The sequence below is a fragment of the Gallus gallus genome, chromosome 1, assembly GCF_016699485.2.
Source record: "Gallus gallus isolate bGalGal1 chromosome 1, bGalGal1.mat.broiler.GRCg7b, whole genome shotgun sequence".
NCBI lineage: Eukaryota > Metazoa > Chordata > Aves > Galliformes > Phasianidae > Gallus > Gallus gallus.
Genome location: NC_052532.1, coordinates 18,569,006 through 18,587,336, shown reverse-complemented (window position 1 = coordinate 18,587,336; position 18,331 = coordinate 18,569,006). Strand labels below are relative to the sequence as shown.

General features: G+C 34.3%; 1 long non-coding RNA gene across 1 annotated transcript in view; it reads left to right on the top strand.

Annotated features, from left to right (window-relative positions):
• LOC124417354 overlaps positions 1-4,972 on the top strand; it is a 51,943-nt gene extending 46,971 nt beyond the window's left edge. Inside the window, exons 2-3 of the long non-coding RNA XR_006932000.1 lie at positions 2,088-2,208; positions 3,266-4,972. This is a non-coding gene — a long non-coding RNA (uncharacterized LOC124417354). The remainder of the gene's footprint in view (positions 1-2,087; positions 2,209-3,265) is intronic.
• The last annotated feature ends 13,359 nt before the right edge of the window (positions 4,973-18,331 follow it).

Sequence of the window (18,331 nt, the reverse complement as noted above, 5' to 3'; positions counted from 1 at the left end):
GGACCCAGCTTCAGCAGACTTGGCTGATTTGAGATTAATGAAGTTTCAGTTATTCACTAGGAAACTCCTCCCTTAAAGCAATTACCCTGATTTCCCACTCTTCACCAGCACAAAACAAAGCTGGTGTTTTATGTTATTCAGCCAATTACACCCGAAGATCCACATTAGAAAAGAAGCCAAGCTGAGGTATGACAAACTGAAGGAAGTAAGAAACAGCTGAGCATGCAGAGATGGCATTGTAGCAGGAAAATATACAGCAGAGTAGAAGAAACTGTGTGTGCAATAAACCCAATCAGATTTCCACCAAGTCAGATCTACAGCACCACTTTAATGAGCCGTTCTTATCTTCAGCCAAATGGGTCACACTGTCAGCGCTTCAGCAGTCCATTTATGACAGAAAGGATTGCCAGTTCCACTGACATGTAGGTGCACAAATTTCTTTCTTAGCAGTAAGCATGACACCTCACTTTTTAGGGCTCTATACAAATGCAGGGATGGTGATGTGCCAGTTTTGACTTCTGCTTAGATTTCAGATTTGTGCTTTAATGAGAAGGCAAGATCTCACACCATTCTGTGATATAGTTCATCCACTGTGTTTGAGGTTTTATTGTAGTTTCTTACCATGACAGAATTTGATTTACTCATGAGCACGAAATTGTACAAATTCTAGTACTAATACTCAGTCACATAAGAAAGGGAAGAAAGTCATATAACTACACATCCATTGTATATAGGGGATGAGATTTTAGATTAAAATGAAAATGAGTGAAAATCTATTGATATGTTAAAGACATACAGATTTTTTCTCCTTCAGAAAAACACTTAAACATAAGCAATTTCCACAATCATCAGCAAAACTTTATTGGTTCCTGAAGGAAGAACTTGAGAGCATTTCTTTGATGTTCCATTAAATCAGTGTTGGATAAAAATTTCAAGGCATTAAATGTCTTAGACCTCATTGAAATGGAAATCCTGCTTAAACAGCCTTTTCCATTCATTGTGAACCCATTTAAATCTTCAAAGATTCAGAAGAATACAATCAAAATATTTTCAGTGAACAGGAATATTAATAATTCATTCAACATTTTTTAATATGAAAAAAACTTCTGAAATAACATATGTGGTTAGCCAAGATTTTTAATGATTTTACTGAATACAATGAGAATTTTGGAACATGAGACAAGCCTTGTAAATGTTTTTCAGCTATGTCTATTTAAACAGAGTATGTCAATCTGTTGCTTTTTTCATTTGAAGATATAATTAACTCACTCCAGGCTAATTGGATCTGACCTATTTCCACTGACTTGTCAGACATTTTTTCTCTCATCTGCAGGAGCACACGAAGGACAAATAAATTTGTTTTCCTAGAATTTCCAAGGAATGACACAATTAGGAAAACATTGATAGGAGCTATGCCTCTGTCTATGTGCAGAATAAGTTTCAGTCATGACCTCTCAAAGCTATAGATGACCAAAATGTGAAATGTATTTCTTGTCATTATTAATAAAGTGTTATTTAGAATCCCATGGATAGATAACTACAAGAGAACAAAACCCTGGGGACAGGTTCTGGGCTGACATAAATGAGTACATTTCCATTGTCTGTAGTGAGATTAATCAAATTTATACCAGTTGAATATCTGCTCAGTGTTACACCAAAACTGACAATATTATTTTACAAGTTTAATAAGAGGTGGTCAAACTACTTCAAGGTTAATTTTTTCTTCTTGTACCGTAGCATGTTTCCACAGATTTGAGGAGATAATAATTTTTTATTCTAATTTTCAGGCTTGTTCAGTCCTGGAGCATTTGTTACTGTAGCTTCATTTATTTTTAGTATAGTGTTAAAGCTGAGGGGCATAATTTAATTACATGATCATGTACTAGGTCAGTATCTTTTTCCTTTAGGGTAATGGTATTTTCATAACTAATTTATGCTAACAACTGTGAAACTGCATATATTTTAAAGATTCTCTGTTTTGTAAGTGAATTTCTTAGTCACTGAAAGAAAAAGATCTGTTAAATTATAAATCATTAATTTGCTTTATTTCTTTGTATCCATATGATCTCTTTCCAATTGTGTTACAGATCACTATGGGAGGATTGTCTTTGAATGGTAGAACATTGCACAAGAGATTTCTCATATCGCTACAGAAGAAGAAAAAACAAATGGCTGTATTCTAAAAGTGGCCAGACATAGAAACAATAGGTAATGTCACTTTAAATATTGATAGAATCTTATCCATATATTTAAAAGTTGAGGGGTGAGGGTATGCAGAAGAGGCTAGAGAGAGATTTTAGGTGAGTTTGCAGACTTAATTTCCTAAGTGATCCAGGGAAAACAATGATATTTTCAGTGCATGAATCACATTGGGGGGACTGCAAAGTACTAAACTTATGCTAGAATCTGAGGTTACTAAATGGAGTTTTAATATTTTATAAATTTTGTGAAAAATATTATTTCTTGCCCATGGCTTTTAATATTTGGAATAGTTTGGAGAGCACTTGAAATATAAACTATTGAAAATGTTAACAACAGAGTTAGGATTCAGTATACATATCTTATATGTGGATATAGACATTTTGCCAAATAAATAAAGAATGTAATCAAAAGCAACTGTGCTGGGCAAAGATATCACATAACCTTTCCTCAAGTTGTTCTGTGTATCCATAATTTAAAAAGTTGAGGGATATAAAGGCTATACACTTAACATTCTAAAGCCTTTACTATTTCAAAACATTTTTTTCAAACTACATAATGACTGGGCAATTCCTCTAGTGTTTCTGTAATCTCAGAAGAGTGAACAGGATAAATACATAGATCAAAAAAGGGGCACACAGCTCTCCAGAGAGCAATTAGTGCATATTCTCTATAATATAAATGTGAAATAAAAGCCATGTATTTCAACTGATGGCTGAATTCTGCTCTATTGCTTCCCAGAAGAAATAACAGGAAAATATAATTTCTCAGAAGACGGTGTCAATCAGCATGAGCAGTTCCAAATTTGAAGATATTTATTCTTATATCTTGTGCATTCCTTATGCATAGAATGCATAGAATATACATACATATACCTACAATTCAGGCATATATATTTATTATTCATTTTATTAATGTCAATAGACAAATTTTCACATGTATGTTTTTACACCTTCAAATTTCTTCTTCTGGGCCAGTATCTGTTGATGAAATTTCCAACTTTGATTCAGATAAAAAATATCCAAAATCCAAATTGATGCTAATAAACCCTCTCTTTTTTTTCTAGGTAGGTGACCATATGTCTTCTGCGGACACTTTCAAAATTTGCCTGGACCAAGGGCCAAGAATCCCTTCCCCTTTCCCTTTCCAGCATTTTCATATAATCTCCCTCAATCTAATCCCTATCCTGCCCATCCCACTAAAACTATCTTCGCAATAATCTCTGGTTTGACAGTGGTCTTGTTAATGGGTACGTTCTTGTAATTCTCCTGTCAGTTTGCTTTCTTTCCTATGTTTACATTCCTCATCCCCTTCCACACCACACCACAGCAGCCTCTCCTTCTGGACCCTATCTTCATCACCCTGGCTCCGCTGGATGACTGTGGCGTTGCACCTGTTGACCACAGCTAGGACTGGGGGCACCTACTGCACCCAGTTTGTCCATCCTGACAAACAGCTTGGATCATTCTGCTGCTTAACAGTGAAACTACTGAGACTTAAAAAAGAAGATTTGGTATGTTCAGTGTCAAGTGTAAGAAGGCATCAATATCAGATAGGGAGTAGGAATGTTTTTAGAAGGTGAGCAAAGTAGTCTTGTATTTTCAGGCAAATTTATAAAATTGCGCATTCTGGTATTTGCATACTTCATATTCAGAGAAAATACATCTGATGTTATATTGGCTCAAACTAAATCATGCTATGCAGGCAGTGATATACGCACTTCATGCATATTTGCTCGAAATTAAGCTCCAGTGTAAACTCTGTATTAAAATTGTGTCTGTCATATGAAGTGACATTGAATATGTAGTTTTCATAAGAAGATGAATTATTTTTACCAGTTCTTATGAATTTTCAAGTGGTATCATCTGATGTGCCATCTACATCTGGTATCTGAGAAATCTTTGAAAGAATTTAAACAGAAAGATGCACCTTAAATCTGATTTACTTCCAATTTACTGAAAAAGATACTGACCACTAGGATTCTGTGACTTCATTTTTACTGACATAAGATGTTTATGCAAGTGAAGTTTATGGCATGAAGTTCTATATTAAGAAGCACAGTTTCTAGATTAGTCTACATAGATAAAAGTAATTTTAAAAACTGAAACTGCCAGTGTTCCTTTGGAAAAAACTTCCAGTTTTGCTGTGGGTTCACTGACAATTACATAGACAGTATCTTGACCACAGATGCTTGGTGTTTATGTTTCCTGAACAAGATCCAATTAAAAGCTTACCATCTGTCATAAATCTTTGTCTCCATGCAGCTTCCAATGCAAGTGACGTACATTAGCATTCAAACCTCAGCCTGTCTTTCATTCACCATTGTCAAGAAATCAAGACATTCTTTTACTAGGAATTTTTCAAAAAGTCTATAGTTAGTTTGTTTTATGGAGATTTATCTAGCTATATCTGAGGCTCAAAGGTTCTTAAAGAAGCTTGGAATGGAACTTGGTATATTCAAACCGCATTGATAATCCCACTGCAGATTTGGCAGATCTGAGGGTCAATTGGATTTTCCTAGTAAAATACTGACTGGATTTCTGTCAATTTCAGAAAATTATTGTAAATGAAAATTATTTGGATCTGGAAGAGTGCAAGATATTTTATAAGTATTTTTTATAGACGGGGACTTCTTGGTGCTGCAGACAAAAATTAGCATTTATTTTATGTAAAATAAATACTAAAAGTTAGAACTATATATATGCACACATATGCTTTTTCTAAAAAACGGGGTGGGGGGTGCGGGGGAGGGTTGTTTGCTTGCTTATTTGTTTTTGATCAGTATATGAGCTTATATTTTTTCTCTGGGGCAAGAACTCTATTCTTCTAGTTAGATCAAAGACACTAAAGATTCTACTGGCACTTAGGTCAGTCTACGTAGTCCATCAGACTGGTAGATATTCAGAGGACCTGCAGCAGTTCCTGAAACCGAAGTGATGCCAAGTGGAACTAGATGCCCACTCATACAGAATGGAATCCTTCTGTAGGTGGTACTTTATTGTGATCGCATTCTCTTCCTCTTCTAGAGCTGGCTATATTGTTCAGACCTCCACTGACTGTAACTCAGTATTACAATGTGATTTCTGCTCAGATTGGAAATACAAAAATGTTAAAACCTAAAAAGAGTAGAGGCTTTCATGTATTTTCTTTGGTGAACTTGAATAGAATGTGCTTTTATTTTTCTGTGTTGGCTGACAAATTGTAGCATTCCTCACGATCTAACAGCAGCTCCCTATAAATATAGGAAAAGCTTGAATTACTTTTTTCTTGGTAAATAATTTGTTATAACATTCCCCCATATTATCTGCCTCAAACAAGAGAGGGATAATGTAATATAAGCCAAAGTCATGAGTGGAAGGACATTTACATATAAAAGTAAGTCACTTCATAATATGAAAAAAAGTTTGCTCCCAGAACAGTAATTGATGATTGCAATTTAAACTTAAAAGGAAATATGCACAAAGGAAAAGAATCAGAAATATTTATCCACTCTAAATCTCAAAATGTAGACATTTATTAGGATTGCTAAACACACCAAGACTTCCTAGGTGCTTCAGAAGAAAATAGGTACAAAGGTATGGCTGGTTCCAAATAAAAGACTTTGAAACCTCAAGGATTCAAGTTTGTAAAACACACTTTTTCATTCCTGAGCTGACCATGAGCCAGCAGTGTGCCCTCGTGGCCAAGAAGGCCAATGGTATGCTGGAGTGCATTAAAAAGAGCATGGAAGTAGACTAGAGGGTTGTTTTACAAGATTAGTTATTCAGCATAACAAATCTGACTTCAGCAACTCCTCACTGCTATTTCTGAAGGTACTGAATGCAGAGAAATGGTTTTCTTTGTTTTTACTGTTGTTTTGTTTTTAAATAAATCAGAATAATAGTTTCATAATTATTCGCTTTGAGATGGAAGCTGGGAATTAAATATTTTTTTTCCTATGCTGTTTACTAAATCTGGTGAGGAAGTGCTTTAAATGTTTTCAATGTTTTATTATTTTTTTTAATATTTAAAATATTTTTAAATATTCAAACTGACGTATGCTTTATTTCTATATTTTGCCTATAGCAGAAATACTGTATTCCCTTGGCCTGGGCAATTTCATTGGCAAAAATATATTTTCTTAGTCTGTGTGGCTGTAATTTTATATCCCCCTAAATACATGTAATCTTTCAGTTGAAGTAATATAGGTAACCTTTTCAGAATGTTGTTAGGATGCCCTGCTAGTGTCATTCATAGTAGCTGTAAACATTAAACAAGTTTAAATCTCAAGGTAACCACTAGTGCTTTGGGACTTATGTGACTCAGTATAGAAATATAAGTAACTTCTCTATAGTTATTTATATATTTTTAAGTGTATGTTTTTGTATTTTTCAGAAATTTCACATTCAATGGAATAAATTTGTCCCAGTTCTATACAAATTGTCCTCAACATTAAATATAACTAAACTGATCTATTGTTTCTTTGTGTTGTAGACACAAAGCTTCAATGGTCTGAAAAATATGTATAATTTTGTGTAACATTTAACAAAAAAGTACACTTTCTTTTTAATTTAAAGAACAATAATATTGAACTAGAAATTTTTTTTAGTTAATGGGGTAGTCAGCTACCCAATTTAAAATCTCATTTTGATTTCCAGTTATCAGTGAGCAAGATGGAAAAGACTGCAAGAGAGTAGCTGGATAAAGTACACTGCTGACAGCACAATAGAGAGGCAAAAAAAGTGTAAAAAAGTTTTTTTAGGGGGGGAGGGGGGTGTTAAGGACTAGAATAGCATAATGGATCTTTAACCTCTAACTCTGATGAAGAATTCCCAAACTACTAAATAACAGACAATTGCCTTCTGGCTCTCTCTAATAAGCTAGCCTTCTCCCCTGGAGAAGTACTGTTACCACATGACTGAAAATTCATGTCCCAGAATTGTTGTATCAAACTTTAACTTTATAACTTTCCTCCTCAATATTCCATATATTTTCTTTAGTTGTCCATTTTTATTCAACCATGGTTAATTACAGACATAAAATATAATCCTACATATATATAAATTGATGACACACTTAGGTTGCTCGAAAAATAATACTTCCTATTTATTTCTGTAGAAACTGTGATACAAAGGGCACAATAACACTACATGGTAGAGCAAATTCTCATCTAAAAAACACTATTTTTCAACATAGTCACCACTGTGAACTATGCATTTTTGCCAGCACTGAACCAAATCCTGCATGACATACTTGTAAAAATCTGCATGGCAGTCCAGAAAATGGTTTGTCTTTCACATTGCTGTTACCTAGTGTTTGGTTTTCATAAATGTTCAGCAAGCTTCAATGAATGTCAATGAGTTCAATTTTTTTTCCAGTAGGAGGAATTCAGTGACATACCTTTACTTCAAAATCACTTCCATGTCAGACGCCATTTTGTCAGACTGCTCCTCTGCTGCCATCTGTCACATGGCAATAAAATGCAGTGGAATATTGGTGGAAATACTCAGCCTCAAATGCCATACTATCATTTGCCTCTGATGTCATGGGCTTCTAGCATAGTCTTTTCTGACTGCTAATTTGAAAATTAATTCAATCTTGTTGAAGAGAAATAAGTTATACATTTTTTCTGTAGTGCCCAGCTCATTCTTTTTTTCCTATATTTTTTTCTGGCATTATTATTTATTGATTGATTAATTTTTCATTAATCTTTCTATTTTCTCGGTGAATGAACTTCCCACTGCTGGCAGAGACACTAACTGCTAGTTATGAAAAATTACTTTTCAATCTTAGCACATGCAGTCATTAAACACAAGAAGTACAGTATAAAATATTATCCCTATAAAATCAAAATATATTGACCTTCATTGGCTGCGTTTCAAAACCAATAAAAGAAATCCCAGTATGCTAGAAGTTAAGATATCTTCAGGAACAATAGAAATAGAAAGATAACTTTCTTTTCTATGAAATCTTTCTACAGATTTCATATAACAAAACTTCATAACAATGTGATATAATTCTGTGTGACTGAAAGAGGTGGTACATGCAGGTGAAGGTCCATATGGACCAGATAGAGAAATTCTCTGTAGGCCAAAAGTCACTAAAGTTTATCTTTTGGAAAAGCACTTTACCAGCATCTTTTCATTTTGACTCAGATTGTCCAGGTGGAAACTAATCTTTTGTTGCATCTTTTAGGGGATGTAAGGATACATCTATTCACCAAACACACATTCGCTGTGCCTACATCTTCATCAGATGTTATAAATTGAAAAACGATGAATAGCAAGGTGGGAAGACTGTGCTTAGTCCAGATTAATTCTCTGAGACTGTTGTGATGATGTTGCATGCGTCTCAGTGTATAATAAACTAGCATCTGCAGTACAGATAAAGCTCCATTTGAGGATTCAGTTCATGTGCCTATTTGGCAGTGCTCACAGATGGTGATGTGGGGATAGGCTGAAATTTATCACTGCAAAGTTGACATCTCTACCATCTAGTGACTTTTCTCATGGAAAATGCAGGATTTTTTTTTTTTTTTAATTCACCTTCTAGTTTTGTGCTAAATGAACACCATTTAACTCTTCCTTAACTATTTAACTCTTCCTTGTGTTTGGTGTTTGTAACTGTGTAAAATTTCATAAAACAGAAGAAGCTGAATAACAGATTAAAAGATATAACACAAGTCTCTGAGACCTTAAGGTCTCATATTAAAGAAAATAGAAGTCCATCTGAGACAGAGGTGTCATGATGTTAAAGGCCAAATTAATACAATATATATTTCTTCGTATCAGAAGATACTAACCAGAAGAAATATGTGTGATTAAAAAAAATATAATTACATGTAAAACTGAAAGTGTGTGCCTCTGAAATATTTTTAAAATTGACTCCTTGTTTTCTTTCTTATGTATTTAATTCCTTAATTTTCAACTATCTTTTACAGTATATTTGCACTATGATTTTAACTGAGCTGGTTTTCTCCATTTGGCATTATTGTATTATTCTTATATTCATCTTTGTTCATTCATGGAATTTGCTTTTGTTTCCACTTCACTTTTTTTTTTTTTTTTTTATACACATTTTTTCCTTTCTTTCTGCAAAAGGCTTACTGGGAGTGGGAAAAGAAATGTCAGGACCAAAATCAAACAAGTCCAAAGAGAACTTTTGGGCTCTGGCTTTCTACAGACTTTTTGGTCTTCATCTGTAGTATGAATAATCCTTCATGAATAGTCCTTCATCATTAGTCACTTAACTTCCAAACTTTCTATACAATTGTACAAACATTCACTTATCAATGGTAAAAATGTCAGGAAACAAAATTGAGGGAGAAATTCAGTTAAAAAAAAAAAAAAGAATAAAATAGATAAAGCATAACAGACAGGGCAGAGATGGTGACTGCATAAATGTCAAACTGACTACTAATCACTTGAGAAGGAATAGATGGAGAAGACTCTTATAAAAATGGTTTATATACATGGACTGTGTCATTAGGGACTTATCTAACAGTTTATAAAAGTCAGAATAAATAAAAATAATATCTAGAAAGGAGGTTGTGTCTTGGACACAGCCCTCAGCAGGTAAAGTGTTGTACGCTATATTTTGGGATAGGAAAGGGATGATCCTTCTAGACTTCCTGAATCCAGAGAAACCATTAACTGACCACTAAATCACAGAGCTGAAATTGAAGGTTTGAACTTCTATAGTTCCAGACAACCTTTCTCTTGCAACAGTACGAGACCTATACCAGTTTGAATACTATGGAGAACATTGCTAGTCTTGGCTAGACTGTCCTGTTGAATTAAGGAAAGTAAATTAGGCTAAGTTATGTGCCTTCAGGTGTTGAATCAGCAGCTGCAGATTTGACCTTGCTAAGCCAGGTTCTCACTGCCAATAACAGATGCTCTTCTACAGACTTAGACAATTAGTGCAGACAATGGGTCTCCTGGGTTTTTTTTTTTTTTTTTTTTTTGTTTGTTTGTTTTTTCCAAATAACATTGTTAGCTATCCTATCTCTGGAATGCAAAGTATCAGAATCAAACAGTAAAACCACAAAGTAATGAAGAAGCAGTGGATTGGTGAACAGAGTTGTGGCTGATGAGATGACCAACCAGAGCCAGCCAAGCGTCCTCCATCCTAACCAGAGCCCAAGGAAATAACACAATGACCTTCATCAGAAAGACCACCAAGAGATACACATGTATAACAGAGCTGAGACTTGGGGCGAAGGCGGGATGTCAATCATTTTGGGGACTCACTGTAATAACCCAGACTTTTCTTGGACATCTAATACATATGTAAGCAGCTTGCTCTTTTGGACATCTAATGCATATGTAAGCAGCTAGCTCTTAAAGTATGTGCCTTTCTTGTCCTCCAGTATGCAGGCTAGGTGGGAATATCCCCCCTGCACCCAGCGTGTATGCAGTGCTGATTAAACAAACTTGCTTTATAACTGCTCTGTGTTTATAGAGTTTGATTTCCGTACATCATTACCACACCCATGGTATTGTCTGGATTTGGTGTCTTCTGACTTTCAGGCTGATGAAAGACAGACTGAGTGGGCAACATTTTCCTAACAGTGATGTAATCATAGCAGCTGTGAAACAGTGGGTCACTTCTATTGGTTCAGAATTTTATGAGCACAGCATGCAAGCTTCTTGTTCACTGCTGATGAAGATGCATAAGTCATGGAGGCACCTAGGTTGAAAATAGTGTGATTTCTGTAGAAATAAACAGGAGGCATTACTTTTGGAGCACCCTAGTATAATTAAGATTAGATTCTTAGAAACACTTAAGCTGAAATTTTTGACACTTGATGATTAACAGCTTTGAAACTCAGTTCACATTCATCACCAGTTAGATCAAAAGGAAGACTGCAGTGACCACAAGACACTGTCATGTGCTTAGAATAACTTCAAACAATGAAAGGTTCCCTTATCTACAAAAAACATTGGGTGGAATCTATAGGAAAGCAAGTGAATTAACTGTGAAGAATCACAGGTTTTTTTGTTTGTTTGTTTGTTTTTTGTTTGCTTGTTTCCTCTGGAAATACATGCAATACATATCTGAAGTAGAAGTTAAACATTCATGTCTGAACCCAGCAGTAATTTGGGCTCTTTGTATCAAGTCTGGGATTACTTGTGGACTTAGTCACAAATACAACAGAAAGAGCTCCTTTTTTGTACACTTTGACCTCTCCATACCATAGTGAAGTTAGCATAGGTGTTTCCCATCTTTGCATACAAACTTAATTCTTTAATACTCATTATTTGCTATTATTTGTTATCTCTCATGCTTACAGAAAAAGAAGTATGTAACAGATTCACTTTTACAATAATTTCTTTTTTTCCAAGATTATCCTAGTTTAACACTGTAAACTTTATATAAAATTCATTCAGAAGAACATTTAATAAAAATATTGCAAGTAATAAAGTAATGAAAGCCACTAATAAGTGACATGAAATACTTAACATCTTCTTAAGTGAGCTGGAACTTTTAGCCATAATTAGACACAATAATGAAATTTATGACAAGGCTACAGCAAGTTAAAAAGTTTTTATTCTAACTAGGGGTACTTGTTTGCATCCTAAATCCAAAATATCACTATAAATTAGTTACTGTTGCAGCATAAAATAGAGGATTTTATCACCAGGTGAACCATTAAATATATATCTTCCAACTTTAAAAAGGACATTTCAAAATGAAAAATTGTTGGCTCCAACTTTTTCAATTTCTGTGTTGTATTAGGTGCCAGAAATGACTTTGAAAATGATAGCCTCTAGGTAAAGCAGAAAGTGTACAAACTGTTTCATTTTACATCTCAATAGTCTAAGTTGACATACATTAATCAAGTGGAGGCAGTTGTCATGCAGCCAAATAGACACATTCTACTTGGCCTTGCAGATTTTTGTTAATAATGGACTTAAGATTTCCTGAAATGATGTTAATCCTCATTAAGAATGATGTAGGTCACACTGTATAGCTTTGCATCACAGGTTGCAAAGTTAGGGAAAAAAGGAAGTCAGCATTTCAAATTGAACGCCTCTAGGTTTTACTACAGGTAGAAGACTTTACATTGGTATTCTTTGTCTCATTATTCCTAGAACCAGCATAGTTTTCTAGTTTATTCCTACTGCAACTCAGAAATAAACACCTGTAGCAAAGACGGAATTACAAACTTTTTCCAGTTGTCAGAATAAATGAATGGCATACGATTAATATCAAGAAGCATTCAGTGGCTTATCTGTGTATACTTCTTTACTATTTCCCATTTCTGATGAAATGAACAATTTCCCCTCCTCAGTATTGTTTTTATGCCAAGTACCTCATTTACATAACGGGTCTTCCTTCATTTTAGAGAACTGCTTTGAATTTCTTTTTTGAGTATTACACTTGTTCATATGTTCATCTCCCATAAGCTCCCATTCACCAAACTCATTACTTTGATGATTTTTTTTTTCTGATTCTTTCTGTGTACCTTGTCTCCTTAATTTTTTCCCCACTACATCATATTTCTGTTTCTGTTCTGACTTAATTTGACTTTGTAATTACGTTTCTATACATTCATCTTTCCTCTTCCTTAACTTTATTTTAAAAATCCATTTTATTGATGTGACTTCCACTTCCACTTCTTTCTTTATTTCACTTTATCTCCTCTTTTAGTATTTTTTTTTTAGTTGTACTGCAGATGTGGTGCTATTCTAATAACGGAGATCCTATTCTAAAATGATGAACCTATTATCATTATTATTCTATTTCTTCAAAAAGTCACTGGACAAGTAAAATTATTAGAATAGTCTATGATAATGTGGACAGTTTTTATCTCTTCACCACCCTTTCTGTCAGGAAAATCAGAGTCATTCTGATGGCGGGTTCCTTTTGAAACTGACTGGAGCTGTCTTTGATCTGACATAGGGCAGTGCTTGGCTCTGCTCAGAGGCCACCCCTGCAGCCCTTGCTACTAAAACTTTGCGGCGTACATCCACTACAATTCTTCTACTTGATTAGTAGTTTATTTTTAATTTAATTATCTTGATTGATGTGGCGTCTTGTATTTTCATTTAGGTGTTCATTTCCTTGATTGATTCATGAAGATGTTTTTGTGGAGAAAGAGTGAGTAACTTAGTTCTGAACTATTAGTAATATCTTGTGAGAATCCAATATATTGACAAATATGCCTAAATAACTTGTGAATTTTCTGCTAAGTAGCACTTGGAACAAAGTAAGAAGTGTGTAGAAAATAATGCTTTTCTTAACCAGCCCACTTCCACAAGAATTTTGACTCACCATTTTACAGAATCCAACACTCTCTAGATCCATGAATTTTTAATTTCTTGTGATAGCTCATAGCTTTACAGATAAGAAAATCTATCAGGTAATGAGAGTTGTCCATTTGAGGCTCCTTAGGCTGAGTAACGTGCTGAGCATTTTGATTTTTAGCTATTGCATAAAAAATTGGACAAAGTGATCTCTACAGTTTAAGGACCCCATCCTTTGGTCATTTTTAAAGTGTTTTCTGAAATGGTGCCCTTTCTGAGTCAGTAGTGTCTGGGAAGGAAATGGGCTTATATCTACCTAGGTTTTGATTATGTTGAGTGAGAGATCTGAACTAAGATATCACCTGCTCCCACTCTCCACGGAAAAGCATTCCTTTAATCATGGAAATTTCCTGGGAGGAAATTATATAGCTTGTATTTTTTTTTAATGTAAATTTATTCGATTAAAATTCTGTGAGTTTTATTAATATTAATAACATTAATTTAAATATAGAATTTTAAGTAAATATTAAATTCAATATATTATTATGTTGAAGATAAAACAAGAGGTTCAGTAAATTTAGTCAGCATCAGAAACTGGGTCTGAGTTATTCATCTTTGAAAAGAGGAGCTTCCTATTACCTGTATGTTCTGTCACATTCTGCCTATAAAGGGAGGGAGGAATTATGTGATTCACCAATCAACCATGGTTAGTTTAAGGTGATACTCCATGTACAAACACAATCATCAATTTTAATGAGAATCTCTGTACTACATTATCTTAAAAGAATATTCTTCTATGCCTGCTGCTCACCATCATATATTTGTCAAACAAAAGAGTTTGCAATATACAAGTTTGCAGTGAAAACTTCTGCAACAGAACAGGGCAGTTTTGAACAGAGCAAGGCTCTCCTATCTACACAGGGCTCCCTCCTCCAAACCAAGTCTTCAGTCTTCTGTTTGTTGCCATTGTGATGGTTTTATCTTGCAAGGGTTTGAAACAATTTGAGGCATACCACAGATATCTACTAGAGCTCCTTGCAAGGGTAAGTTTCTCATGAGCTCAGATTTCAAAACATTTGGTGGCCCAACAGAATTTACATCTTGATCTTGATGGGTTCTATTTAAAGAACATGTTTTATATCCCTTCTCTTTACCACTTACCTTACAGGAAGAAGGTTTATCTTACTTAAGGAAGTTTCAGGTCACTAAACTTGCTTCAGCCACAAATTGTTACCCTAAATGAGTAGAGTCCAAGAGGCTCACCCTGCCTTACCAGTGCTGTCTGCTAGAGCACAGTCTTCATTCCCTCATGCCGGGGCTCATCAGTGTTTTTGCTCATCCTCTGCAACAAGAGAGTCCTGCCAGGCTTTTTGAACTTCTTTTTTCCCCTTGATCACTGAATATTGTGAAACAACATTAGGTTCATCTGTTTTAATTGTATCAGCATGAATAGGATCTTTTATATATATATATTTATAACTGTCCATCTATAATGGTAACACATCGGTAACACTTTCCTTAATAAAAAATATGGTTGTTAGACTGTAACTGTATGTCTTTTAGATCACACCCAAGAGAAATAGGGAGGAAAAAATGAGAATATGGGTGAAGTAATTTAGTTTCCTGAAAGCAGCAGAATTGCTCATAATTTTATTCTATTGTACAATGACCTATAGAGAAGGGGGAAAAAAAAAGAAAAAAAAGAAAAAAAGAAAGAGAAAGAGAAATAAAAAGAAAAAGAAAAAGAACAAGAAAAAGAAAAAGAAAAAGAAAAAGAAAAAGAAAAAGAAAAAGAAAAAGAAAAAGAAAAAGAAAAAGAAAAAGGAAAAAAAAAGGAAAAGAAAAAGAAAAAGAAAAAGAAACAACAACAAAAAAGGATCTCCTCTATTGTAGTTGCCAAGTTTACATATTAAACATACAAGAGGGTCTAAGCCTGAGGCAGCTACTTTCTACACAGTTCCTAGAGATCTGTCCTCTGCTTTTATATCTTTGCTCAGTTTATCCACTTCTGATCCCAGAGCCTAAATACTGTCTTTCATTCTTGCAACTGCTGCCTCTAGGAAGGTTTCTGTAACTTACAAATACCTGTGTATAACAAGTTACTAAACATAGATATTACTACTCTGAATCACCATACAATATATTCATTTAAGAACAAATGTTAATATGTTAATGCTTTAATAGTTATAGCAGATAAACATCACTCTTGGACCTGGTGATTTTGCATTTGTTACTGGCTGTTTTCATTTGAAATGTTACTAAGGCACTGTGAGAATGCAGCAAAGCAACAGCCTTACAGCACCAGTGCCTGAGAGCACAACTGTTTCCAGTTGTCAGGTGTCAGAAGACTTTTTCTGCACCATCTCACATAGTTACTTTCTGGTTTCAGATCTAGTAGTGTTTTACATTAACATCCACAGTGCATCATTTCTATTATTGTTTAGAGTTCCTTTCCCACCACCCCAAACCAAGTTCAATGTGCAGCCGGATGAGTAAACATTGAGCTGAAAAGGTAGAAAAGATTAACTGTCCAAAATTATACTGAAAAAATATGGATGTATTTTTCCCCAAACAAGACTACTTTAGAAAGTGAAATTAATGCTTTTAAGTTCTGAACTTTGTGAAAATTATAAAGAAATAAACAAAAATATTTTAGATAATTGGATGCTCAAAAGCTTTTTTCCTGTGATATTCTATCAGAGTTGATTTCTACAAAATGTGTTTGCTAAAAGCAAAGAAAGCACCTGTATTTCCATACTTATTTGTCTCTATCTCTATCATAATTCTTTCTCTCAGAAGACTCTAATATTCCTCCACAGAACATCCCAATTAAAAAAAAAATTCTAAACATTAAAAACAAACAAAACAAAATCAACAACAACAACAAGATATACAAAAGCGCAGGAAGACTTATCTGCTCAGTGATGGAAAAGAAGCAGAGGCAGACACAGCAGCGTTCTCCAAGTCTCAGCACTGTGAGTACTGCAGAAGCCCCAGCAGCTAACAGCACTGTCAATTTCCACGTTTTTGTCAGAAAATACCAACTATGATTATAACAGTAGAAATAAAATAGCACAGGGACTTTCTTGAATTTGTAGATTCCCAATGTAAGTGTAATTAGTTAGACAATTACTGAATTAATTCTGAATTGCTGAAGTAAACAATCAGTTCTTTTGAAAATCTGATCTGTAGTCTGTGTGCATGTTAATGGAATCATTTTAACTTTCACGTGGAAACTTAATCCCATATTGAGATGAAATTCTGTGTCAGTCTTCTTATATTTTCATAGAGTTTAGGGCCAAGAGGGACAATTTATGACCTACAAATGATTTCCTCACTCATAATGCTAAGAAATTCATTCAATAAATTTTATATTTATCCCATAATTTCCATTTGAGCTGTAGCACATATGTTAGTTATGTTTTACAATGCTTCAGCAACACCAGCAATTCAAATATAAAAGAAGACAGATAAAACTAGAGCATGAATCACAGTGACTTAGGAGATGCTGCCATGGAAGAGATAGAATTCAAAAAATTGTTTTATACTAAAAGAGGAAGACTGGAAAAAATTAAAGGAATCTGCAATAATATATTAGGAAGAATCATTTGGTGTTGGTGAGAAGCTCATTAACATTATGAAGAGAAAGAAGATCTTTCACAGGACTGCTACATTTTGTGATCAGGATCTGACTGCTGTGCAAATAAAAAAAGCAATGTAGTTTTTCTTCTTTTTCATGTTATGAGGCCCAGTCCTCACCCACACACTTAATGACATTTTGATACTGTATTCTCTGATGCCTAGGGTGGAACTTAATTAAAAGTCTACGTAAGCTGGTATTATTCTCCTGGAAGGGTGTAGTCATTCATCTGAAAATATGAAAGCTTGTTCAGCACTCTAGGTTGGAGGAGCTGTCAGAGGGCTACAGAGGTTATTATAATATAAATGCTACCTTCTGTAAAATTTTTAGATTTGCAATGAAACTGTTAGCTAAATCATCTGCAAAAGCCCATTAATGAGCACAGGGGTTATGCTACCATTTGACAGAGGCACATGTCAATGATTTAACAATTATGGCAGGAATAGTAGCTTATATCAGGTGGATAATTTCTGTATGAGAGAAACTGATGGAGTGAGGCACAGATGAATTTTGGGTGCAGGAAGTCTCAAAGTTCTTCTAAAGAGAAATGGTCCTGAAAATTTTATACTGAATTTTAATGTGAGGTACTGCCACTCACAACTTCTGAAGAATGTTTGCTAACTGGTACAATACAAGGATATGATACTCAGATGAAATTGTTCAACAGAAAAATAATAGGAACATTTTTTCCAAGTAAAGCTGGTAAGTTTTAAACTAAATTCTCACTACTTTCACTGCATTCTACTTTTACTTTCATGTTCTTTGTGGATAAGTGTATGATAATTTCAGAAAATATAAAAAAGTTTAGAGGAATCACCTTGTATTTTAAAATTTGTCTTTCCAGTGAGCAAAATCACTAGATTCAATTGTACAGTAAGAGTACATTGACATAACTGGCCATTATGTCCCACTCTACCACAAATTTCAGTTCCAAAGTTGCTTTTCACATTTATCCATTTTCAGTAATGCAGATCTGTAAACTTTTCACTGTCACAAAGTAATCAGAGTTGTATACTTTGCGTATATTTTTTGAAACTTCTTTGATGACCTTACTCTCTCTCACTTCACCTTATAATTACTGTTGAAGGTTTTTTTTTTTTCCATTTAGACTGAACTCTTGAGTCTTTAGACCTTTTTCTACATTATATTCAAACACCAAAACACCTTTTTCACCTGTAAAGCAAATCTTTAGGTATAAAGATACAAAAAGAAATAACACAGTGAAATTAGAGTTGAAATAGTTGATGATAACAGGGATATT